This window comes from Hibiscus syriacus, unplaced genomic scaffold (genome assembly GCF_006381635.1).
Source record: "Hibiscus syriacus cultivar Baekdansim isolate YM2019G1 unplaced genomic scaffold, ASM638163v2 tig00111096_pilon, whole genome shotgun sequence".
NCBI classification, from domain to species: Eukaryota; Viridiplantae; Streptophyta; class Magnoliopsida; order Malvales; family Malvaceae; genus Hibiscus; species Hibiscus syriacus.
The window spans coordinates 933,276-944,976 of record NW_024062981.1 but is presented as its reverse complement, the minus strand read 5'-3'; the positions used below and the strand labels follow the sequence as shown (position 1 = coordinate 944,976).

Below are 11,701 nucleotides of genomic sequence, written 5' to 3'. Positions count from 1 at the left end.
ATTTCATACATGGAAGTCTTCACAGAAGAGGTATCCCTAGGGGGATAGATTTTTAGGATTAATTTTATTCATATTAAAACAGTGTAATTAATACATGATAGAATTATTTCGAATGAATTCTTCTTTATGCTTCTTGCTCCAACATGTCTCAATGTTCAGGCTCCCTGCGAGATGCCCCAATTTGTGTCTTAGAAGAATGCCCATGTTCAAATGAACAACTCAATGCCTTGGGTTTTAATGGTATAAAAATGTTAATTTTAAGTCTAAAAAGAAAATGGTGTGACTTTATTGACTCAAAGAAAGGTATGGGTATGACTCTTTGTGTATCTAAAGGTATGAGTTATTTTGGGTAAAGAATCAAGGTATTTTATTTTGGGGTTTTAGACAGGATAAGAAAGGTCTAATCTTGCCATATGTAAAAAATCCATGATTCTTGAAAAATTAAAAAATCTTTAATTCGTTCGATATTCAAAGAACTAAAGATTAAAACTCGTTCAATTATTCCACCTTAAAAGGAAGCATAAATTCAGTCGTTTAAAAGATTAAGAAAACATGAAAGATTAAAAACGTGTTCAAACAAGACAATGCTCTCAATGCAAATGGTAAATGCAATGCCCCATTCTTCGATTGTCCATACCCCTGAATTTATGAGGTTTTGGATCTTGCGCTTCAATGCCTTACAGTTCTCAGCGGAATGTCTGAAGCTTCCTATGTGTTAACTATACACAGCTTCAGCAGCGTAGCCTTTATAATATGGGACTCTTTTATCAGATCATCCTGGCAGGCTTAGTCCTACAATCAGCTGATCAGGCTCCCACTGTACTGATTTCAGTTTTTTTTCTTTAATTGTAAAAATCTTGCTTCCATGTGGTGTCATGTGGTTAAGACCATCGAAACCTCCATGAAGAAATTTCATGTTTATGAAAATGGTTAAAAATGAAATGTAGATGCAAAATGCAAAAACACATGAAATGTTTGAGGCATTGATTCGAAAACATGTATGTTATTATAAATAATCTTTATTGGGACAAAAGTGTTATTTCTTAAGAGACAATAACATCCTAAAGGTTCATTCTGACTAAGTCTTCTAGACCCGAAACTTAGTCTTCTGCCTTCGTCTGTCACCGGTTGAATACCCTGTCGAACCACTCTCGATTCTCTGGCTAAACCTTGCAAGTGACAGGCTGCTTTTTGTACTTGTTTCATGAAGTCTCAAATGACTGCATCTCTAGCTTTTATCCTTTGTTGAGCATGTTTCAACGAAAACGTCATTGGAGCCCTCCATTGATAGGAACTATCTGAAGTTCATTTGCCTTTTTCTTGAATTCGTCAACAATGGCCTCTAATTTGAGCTATTGCTTTGCCATCTTGTTCTTATTGTCTTTAAAGGGACTCTCTAGGTCAGTAACATTTTTCTCGTCTTGTCCCTGCAACCTTTGTCAACACATTTTTGAAAAGTTGACTTTTGATGTACTTGATTGTGGGCACCACGTCTTATTGATTGAATGTGACATATAGTTACCTTGTAGATTGTCCTTATTTTCTTCTGAGTCTTTTTTACCATAGCCGGACCTCTGCGTTTTTCATCCCTTGTATTACAACCCCTTTGTCCATTAATGCAAACTATTTACATATAATGAATACGTTTTTTGGATCAACCCCTCTTTTGAATGATGTAAATGATAAAAAAAAAGTAAAATAAAATAAAAATTAAAGGAAAAAGGTTAGTAAGATAAGGATAATAGAAAAAATAATAATGAAAATAAAAAGTCCTACCCCACATGCTTTAATTGCTACCAGGACATGATCTCTATCCCGCATGTTAATTTTGAACAAGTCCTAACCGCATATATTTCTAGTTCACATGCTTTGAACAGAAAATAAAGCAGGAAATAATATCAAAACAACCTAGGGTTTGAAATGAAGTTTTGGGGTAAGCTCTGACTCTTTGTAGTCTCCCGGTTTAGGTTCTAAAAAAGAGGGTACCCAAGTTCTCCTTGATGGTGCCCCCTTGGGCTTGACATACCCTCAGTCCTAAGCCCATTATAAGTTTATGTAGACTAAGTTAAACTCAAGAGGATATATTCCCTTATGCCTGCACGGTGAATAAATTCACACGAAGACATAAGGTATATGAATCCCGAAGGTTACATGCTAGGCCTGTGCAAAAAATAAATTCTCATAAAGGCATCGCTTTCGCCCCCACATAAAAAGGTTCGGAGCTCGGGTATAGAGCATTATATGGAAAAAGTTAAAGATCTGAAATCATTGAATGGAGTGGTTGTTGATGTGAATGGCTTGCTTGCTGGATCTGAGACCACTTGTTGTTCATGACTCGTGCAACTCACACAAGTTGAGGAAGGGAGAAGGCAGAAGCACTCATGCAAATGAATAGAAAAGCCATTATTTTGACTTTCTGTTGCGTGAGATTGAATAAATTCCCAAGTGGTTTTGAACTTTGGGTAAACTCTTCTATTGGCACTTCAACTATTATGGGTTTCTTTTTATTTCGTTTATTTTACTACTTTTAAAATTTTATTTTTATTTCATTTTATTTGATCCATTTGATTTATTTAATATTTATTTATTATTTCTTATCTAGCACTTTTGACTTTTTAGGGAATTTTTTAATCGATCAAATATAAGTAATTTGAATCGAGTTTTTAAATTTAAATTTAAATTTTCTCAATTAAGACAACCGACAAATTAATTGGTACCGAAAGGGCAGTTTAAGGGCGCTAATCATTCCTTGACTGTAACCGACTTGAATAGAATGGTTAGAGTCATCACCGATCATTTTAAAAAACAAAGTTTAGCTGACCGAACACCATCTTACCTGATCTGCGTTTTACCAGAAATATGTCGGGTTCGAGAGTCGGTTACAGTCAAGGAAGGATTAGCGCCCTTAAACTGCCCTTTCGGTACCAATTAATTTGTCAGTTGTCTTAATTGAGAAAATTTAAATTTAAATTTAAAAACTTGATTCAAATTACTTATATTTGATCGATTAAAAAATTCCCTAAAAAGTCAAAAGTGCTAGATAAGAAATAATAAATAAATATTTAAATAAATCAAATGGATCAATAAAATGAAATAAAATAAAATTTTAAAATTTTAAAAGTAGTAAAATAAACGAAATAAAAAGAAACCCATAATAGTTGAAGTGCCAATAGGAGAGTTTACCCAAAGTTCAAAACCACTTGGGAATTTATTCAATCTCACGCAACAGAAAGTCAAAATAATGGCTTTTCTATTCATTTGCATGAGTGCTTCTGCCTTCTCCCTTCCTCAACTTGTGTGAGTTGCACGAGTCATGAACAACAAGTGGTCTCAGATCCAGCAAGCAAGCCATTCACATCATCGCTTTGGCCTTCACAATGGGGTCGGTTGTTGAGGTCTCATCGTTGAGATAGGAGAATGGAGTGGTTATTTTGGGGTCGATGAGGTTTGAGAGATAAAAGTTCGAGATATTTTTAAGAGTTTAAATGATGTTTTGGGGCTTTGAGTTTCGAATCAAATGTTAGAGAATGAAAATGGAGGGTTCTGGTTTACTTTAGGGTTATTTAACTTGCTCTGTAGCTGATGAACGAGGTCGAATAGGCGTCAGTGAGTAGACAACCACGTGAGTTGAGTATAGGTTTAGAGAATAAACAAAAAAATGGGAAATGTCTCCCCCCTTAAGTTCTGTTAATAAAAAGAATTTATAGACTTTCAAGGATAGGGTCCGTTGTGCAGATAGAGAGGTGTGAGAAAGTAGTTGCCTTGGAAGTGGGGAAATGGGGACAACGTGCAGCCACCTTTGTTGCATGCTCACGTGAAAAGATGATCAATGGACGATATGGCAGTCATTACAAACGATAGCTGATATTCGAAGGGTCTTGCAAAATAATTAATATAATTATTAATAATAATAATATAATAATAATAATATAATCTAATATTTTTATAGACCCGGACAAAAACGGATGTCTACAGGTTGACACCTTCTATAACAAACCTTTTTTTCCTTGCTTGTAAAAACATGATCAATTGTTATTCTGTCGTCAATCATAATTCTCAGTTTAAATAAATAATAATAATTTGTTCACGACTTATAAAACTCTTTTATCCCCAATAATAATACACTAAATAATCCCTCGACTAGAGGATATTATTTTGTTGAGCCCTCGATTATTAAAAGTTATAAAATGGTCTCAACTATTCATTATCTTTTAAATTTGTCCTTCTCCGTTAATAATTTGATGACAATTTTAGTTGGATGTTAACCAATTGTTTCATATGATAACATTGAGTTCAAACAGAATCTCAAACGATCATCATATCTCAGACAGTAAATTAACTTTCAACTCAACTGTCGACAATCTTTTAACAGAAAAGGACGAGTTTGAAATATAATGAATAATCAGTGACTATTTTCTAACTTTTAATAGTCGAGAAACTCAATAAAATAACACTCATAATATATAATCATTTTATAATTTTAATAATCAAAATACTTAACAAAATAAATCTTATAATCACACTAAAATTATGTTTACATTCTATATTGTTACATTCTGTAATATTTGATTAATTTGTGAATATGTTTATATATGTTAGAAATTTAATAATTTAAAAATGATAAAATTATGTCATTAATCCTTAATCTCTTAAAGTTTCACTGATTAAATTTTAAAATTTACAATAATTAATCTAATCAATATCTTTAACAATATTTAAAATGTTGAAAAAAAATAAGAATTAGATGAGTTAACTAATAAACAAATTTATTTGTGTTCGTTTGTTTATTAAATAAATATCAAATTTTGTTTGTACTAATCTATTTAATTTAATAAACGAACAAAATAGTGTTATTATATAAAGGATATTCATCCAACAACAACGGTGGAGCACGGTTGGTTAGGGTGGGCACGTGCCCACCCTGAAATCCGAATTTTCTTCAATTAGTTATTATTTTACTGATTGTGTCCACCCTAAAATTTTTCGTACCCATTCTGAAATATGAGTTTTCTTCTATTAGTTACTTATTTACAGACGGTGTCCACCCTAAAATTTTTTTTTATCGTCATCTCATTTAAAAAATTTATGTTATTAATATATAATATATATATATATATATATATATATATATATATATTTACCTTAAAAAAATATTTTTAAAATCGCCACTATCCAAAAATATATTCATCTACGCCCCGCTCCCCATGATCCGCTTTTGCCCACAGCGTCCTAAAGGACATAACAACCTTATCTTATTCCTGCCTTTTAGCAAATGACGCGCTTGCGGTGCTTCATTTCAATATCTACAGTATACAGTTTCCCCTATTTCCACCACCATTATGGTGTTTTAATCATTTTAATGAACTATTTGGCTGCACTAGTCGTGATAATAAGATTAATAATTTTAAAATTTTGCAAAATTGGGATCAAACCGCTTAAAATGAACCTTTTACAAGAAAAGCAAAAAACAGGAAAAACCATAACCACGCATCATTATCAACAGGAAAACATGTTATATAAATACATCAGTCCAGTCCCTATCTCAAAACTAGTGGGTCACTAGGAACATGTTCAACCGATGATGGAAAAGAAAAGGGAAAAAGTAGGAAACTACTCGTGGCAGATCGTTCAAGGTTAAGCAGAAACTGTACTAATAAGGAAATGCGAGGCACAGGCGGAGCAAAGTCGCCACGTACATTGGAAGATCACAGCATATTACAACCTTTTTTTTTGGGCGGAGGAACAACATTTTCTGACTAGAAACCGCCTTGCACGGTGGTTGTTTAACAAAGGCAGCGATTGCGATCAACGCTGCATGACGGAGCATGAACAAAGTTGTCTTAAGTCAATTAGATTTAAAGTTAGTACAATGAACTATGGCAAAATATACATAGAAAGCAAGCAATATAAGTACTAGTTCTACCTTTCACCCTACACAAAGAATCAGTCACGCCATTTTAGTTGCACCAGCTCGAAACGTTGGATGCACAATGGGCGATGTTGGCTCAAGACACCTTGAGTTCACATATTATATTAGCAGCATGGCTTTAATTCTCCTTTTTCTTCCAAGGGCATCAAGGGACTGATTATCGAGATTTCATCTCTTTCCAGAAATTGCGTATTTCAAACATACCACAACTTGAGGGGCTGATGCAAAGTTCCAATTCCATATCAGGAGACAGGAATCCACCGGTGTTGTTTCTTCGAGTAGAAGACTGAAGCCCCTATCCTAATTTTAACGTTTTAATTTGAAACTACGAAAAGGAAAAGCGGCAACGTCAATCATGTACAACTGGTATTATTGGTTAAGCATTCATTTTTTTTCCGGCTTTAGACTCGGGTCTCCTTGAAGCTCTTAGCCAACCAGATGGCAGTTTCCCTGGGAGACACTTTTATGGTCCAAATGGCATCAACAAACCCCAAGTTCGTTTACTTTTGTTGTTGCAAGAGCCTTGCAATGAACTCAAGCAGCCCTTCCAATGCTCCGCTCGCTGCTGGTACAATGAAGTGTTGAACGCCGCTGCTGTGAGTAAGAAGATGAATGAGTTGATACAACATCACAGTTATGCTCCAAGCCGACTTCAAGGTATTGATTGCTGATATTTGATGTGGTGACAACTTTGTCCAGAATCTGAACTGTACATTTGTCCTTTGTTATAGAATGGCCAGCACTGTCGTTGATGAAGGAGAGCACTGGCTGATGTTGATGAGTTTCGTGCATGGTAAAACCGGATCTTGGAAGATGCTAAAGGGAACTCGCAATTTTGTCAATTCGTGGGGCATTGACAGATACATCTGGGGAGTTCATGCGGGAAGTGAACCACTTGTCTCTATAGGGTGTCACCAAGGCTGCAGTCCTTGTTGGCAATGGGAGAGATACTCTGCGAGGAGTAGGATGATTTACTTGGTGGCGTTTGTGACACTGAACTGCACATGTCAACAGGCTAAGTACAAATATGCCAAGAATTCATTGAAAGATTATCGTTCAAGAAATTTTCCATATCCAACACAAAGGAAAATGGTCAGGAATTTCAACCTAAAGTTCGTGGTTTCTCAGTTTTCGAAAACTCTTACTAGGTTCTAAACACTTGATATTTTCATGTTCCCCTCACAATGCACCAAAGAAATTAATATCAATCCTCTATTCGATTCTGATATAGACAAATATGTGACTTACCAAATCATGTTTTTTACTGGTCCTGGATACCTTTGCTGGTACTATATGCTTCCTTGGAGTGACGGACACTGCTGGTGCTAGTGTCAATCTTTGGATCTTAGCGGCAGTGGGAAACTTTGTGGCTGTTGACCTGTCAGTTGTAATCTCTTCATTCTCAATACCAGCAGAAAATTCTGTGAATTTTTTGAACAAATAACTCGAAATATCTTGCTCTGTTCGAATAGTACTTAAGGAGTCATGTTCGGTTTCAGATACGCTAGGGTTCAAAGCCCTATCATTGCCGAATGACCGCCTTCTGCCTAGTTAATTAGACCCATACTATCTTGCTCCCAAATCATTTTTTTTTTCATGCAGCAGGAATCTGGCCACCGAGCTGAGAAGCTGTTGCACCTAGGGCCATTCAGTTTCTGATGAATTTTTACGGTGGCTGAAGATGTTGGTGAGCGAGCAACTCTGAAGCCTGAATGCATTTCCATTCATGAGTTGCTTTAGTTTGTAGGTAACAAGTCGTTCAAAGGTATAAGTTAGGCACCAGTATATTTGAATCCAGAAAGCTAATGTACCCGAAAAAGATGTCTGAAATAAATAACATTTAAATAACATGTTGCTTTCACTTATTTTCTTTTTCTTACATCTCTACTGTGAAGCCACAAGTTCAAGTCTAAGAGAATACCAAATGTTCTTTAAAGATATTTTTGATTCAAGAGAGATACACGCAAAACTAAGGAATATCCATATCACTAACTTCTTGAAAGAAAATACATGTCAGCCTAATCTCAATAATTGATAATTTGATAACTTGACCTCCTGTCAAAAGTAAAATACTAGCAATACATCCGGCACTACCCCTTTTATTTTAATGTTACATTCTATTGGCCTTGTAGATATATCCTCATGCTTCTTTGAAGTGGTATAAGATAAGATATGAAGGGAAAAGAAACATACACTTGGTCTAAGTTCTGGATTTTCCGTAACATGCTTTTTATCAGTCCTCGACTGAAGCCAGGGAAAAGAATTAGACAAGAAAACGGCGTTGATAATAACGGCAGAATGCAGTAATGGAAAATCATAATGATCATTAATTTGTGCAATGTGATGAGACTAGCAATACATCCGGCACTACCCCTTTTATTTTAATGTTACATTCTATTGGCCTTGTAGATATATCCTCATGCTTCTTTGAAGTGGTATAAGATAAGATATGAAGGGAAAAGAAACATACACTTGGTCTAATTCTGGATTTTTCCGTAACATGCTTTTTATCAGTCCTCGACTGAAGCCAGGGAAAGAATTAGACAAGAAAACGGCGTTGATAATAACGGCAGAATGCAGTAATGGAAAATCATAATGATCATTAATATTTGTGCAATGTGATGAGATATCAAATATTTTCGAAAGGTGATATTGTATTTGGAATGCAACGTTGGTTTGCATAAAAGGACAGGAAACTCACAATGCACTAGAGTACATGGTTGGTAAAGGAGCCGCCATAGACCCATTTGTTTTGTTAATGAGAGCCCGGATATCCTTATATGAAGACATAGACAGAACTCAGAAGTTAGCTGTAAGGATTAAAAAAAGGCAAATGGATGGAAGACAATTCCACGGATAGGTAACATCCATGGATATGAAATCATTCCTTATCCTAAAAGTAGCATATCAAATAACCATTTATAAATGAGATATATTATCTCAATTAAGTAGGATTTTAAACTTCAAAACAACCGAAGGAATGAACAATAATGGCAACATCATAGTACTCAATAACTAGATGCTCATTTTTCAGTTCCTCGAGAACAACCGAATGAAAGAATAGTTTGTGATGACCAGTTCATCAATTCTAGACATTGATCATGTCAAGAAGTTGCAAAAGTAAAGGTCTTAACCATAGCAGACCGGCAACTTACAAAAGCTTTAAACGCAGGTTTGTGAGCTGTCATTTCATACAGGCAGCATCCTGAAAACATGTTATATTAGATATATTCTGAATAGAGGCAGGGAGAAGAGAAGAGAACAGCAAGCACAAATATGTTCCAAAACGTTTATAGCAGAAAATTACCTAAGGACCAATATCTGACTTAGAACCATAAGGTATGTCAGCAAGTAGCTCGGTGCACATATAGCTAGGAGTTCCCACAACCTTCATGTAGAGCAAAAAACAATAATATTAAAATAAAACAATGGTAGAACTGAATGAAAAACATACCGTATGTCTGATACTCACAGATGAAGCAAGGTCATCAGATGTCAACATTTTAGCAAGACCAAAATCACCTGCATGGGTGAACGTATTAGAAACTCGCTTCGCGTAAAATATACAGAGCTAGAGATAGAGGTGAAAGTGGCACATAGTAAAAGAAGTAAATCACAAAATTAGGCATTTTACCTAGCCGTCTTTCTTGATCTTTTGTCAAAAATATATTTGAGCACTGAAACAAACAATCATTTGTTAAAAATATTTGTATGCAGTAAACTGACCAATCTTCACCAAGAAGTATCACCGACCTTGACATGACGATGAAGAATATGGTTGGCATGCAAGTAATCAAGTGCCACTAGGAGTTGAGCTAGCGACTTGCAGAGTTTCTGTGTATAATTTATTAGGTGGGAAAACAGAAAAGGGCAATTTATAGCATTATAGATAGCCAAGTCCTTGCAAAGGAGGCCAAAGGTTTACTACCTCCTCAGAGAAATGCACACCATTGCTCTTTTTATAGACTCGGCCCTGTGTAATGAGCAGTGTTAATGTGAAGAAGTGAGAAGATACTGCAAAACAGATCATGCCTAATGCAATTCTTATTTTCCAAAAAATCTAAAAATACCCAATTAATAATAATCACAACTTACATGTCTCCTCCTCCGCAGTATCCTATGATTATGCAAACATAGCAACCCTGCAAAACAAAAAAAGCAACGACAGTCGGTGGAAAAATTAAATCTTTAATGAATATAGGATGTCCAATCATACAGCTTTGACAGGAAAAAATGAAACAGAAATACATGAGTATCTCTTTGAACGGTAAAGCATGAAAAGGAAACACTATCTACTTACCTTCTCTACCAAGAATCTTTGTACTCAACAATAAACGGACACTTTACATTAGAGATCAGTTCCATCTGCATCATAGGAACCAAAAGAGGTTTTTAACATTAGAACTACTCTTTGAACAGTGGAGCTCAAATTTGAGTATAAAAGATACCAATCATTTAAGCAGGGAGAATACAAATTTAATTTAATATACAACTAATCAAGTAGTATGACACAGGGTGAGGATGAACTTTGAAGGCTGCGGTTTTGGATTCTCTACGACGCCGTACGGGGATTTGTTCGTATCCACTATCAAGCGGCCAGTTTGTTTTCTGATATTCTTCTTAAACGACTGCGTTTTGAAAGGTTACTCGTAAGGGCAATTTGACGGTGAGATTTGATTGGACTATCCCACATCTGTTTCGACTGCCCACCTCACAAGATTTCATTTGGACTCGCAATCGGCCTGTTATTTTTTAATTACTAATTGTTTATTTAAAAAGTAATATTTTAATCTTATTTTATATAAAATGTTAATAAGTGATAAGCATAAATAATTTTTTTGGAAATCATTATCCATATTATTTAAGTTTAACTGGATCTCAAATTTAAAATATTATTATTGAATAAATCAATTTTTTGTCATATTAAAATTTGAACGGACATCTGGTATTCAAGTTAATAATTAGATTAGTAAATTTTCTTTTTGATTAATATAGGTTGATTACAAGTGATAGTATTTGTTCTAACACTTTTAACTATTTGATAATGAATATTCAAATACGTTGTACTCAATGGAGCTCAAATCCAAAATATCTAGCGATAACAATCATCTCTTCAATCACTTAGGTCACCTGGTTTTTGTGATTAATATAAATTTTATGGGTAAATTATGTATTTAGTACCTAAACTATTTGATCGGTTTTAATACTTAAACTTTTAATTTTTTTTAAAAACAGACTAAACTAATAGTTTATGTATTAAATGTATAGTTTACCGTAGTAAAAATTTTAATCGATGTGATAATAATATTTTCAATTTTTAATTAAGATATTATAAAGTTTAAAACGGGACTCGTATTTTGTAGATGTTTGTTTAATTATAATTTCTTTTTAAAAATATTGTGTCGGCTTTAAGAGCCGGATTCCAAACTTGAACGGGCATCGATGATAGATCAACCATTGATGGTGGCTCTTGAGGTAACTGTCCCATAAATGCCGAATGTGAAGTGATAATCATGTGTTAAGGTAGGGTCTATACGATTCATTTATAGATATCATAATTATAAATAAAAGCTGCTAAAAGTTGGCAAGAAATGCTGGTGGAATGGTTCTTCGAGTGATGGTAACGGGTCGGGTTATGTCTTGGTTAATTTTCTGATTTGATGATCTGAAAAATATATATACTTCACCTGACTCGTAAAATATATACACTCCACCTGTCTCTGACCTGATGAATTTTTAGAGTATAAATCTGATTTGACACGATTCAACATA

The 11,701-nt window shown here is 34.5% G+C and overlaps 1 pseudogene; it reads right to left on the bottom strand.

Annotated features, from left to right (window-relative positions):
* Nucleotides 1-6,326: 6,326 nt before the first annotated feature.
* LOC120152953 lies at nt 6,327-11,417 on the bottom strand (annotated as a pseudogene).
* Between the last annotated feature and the right edge of the window lie 284 nt (nt 11,418-11,701).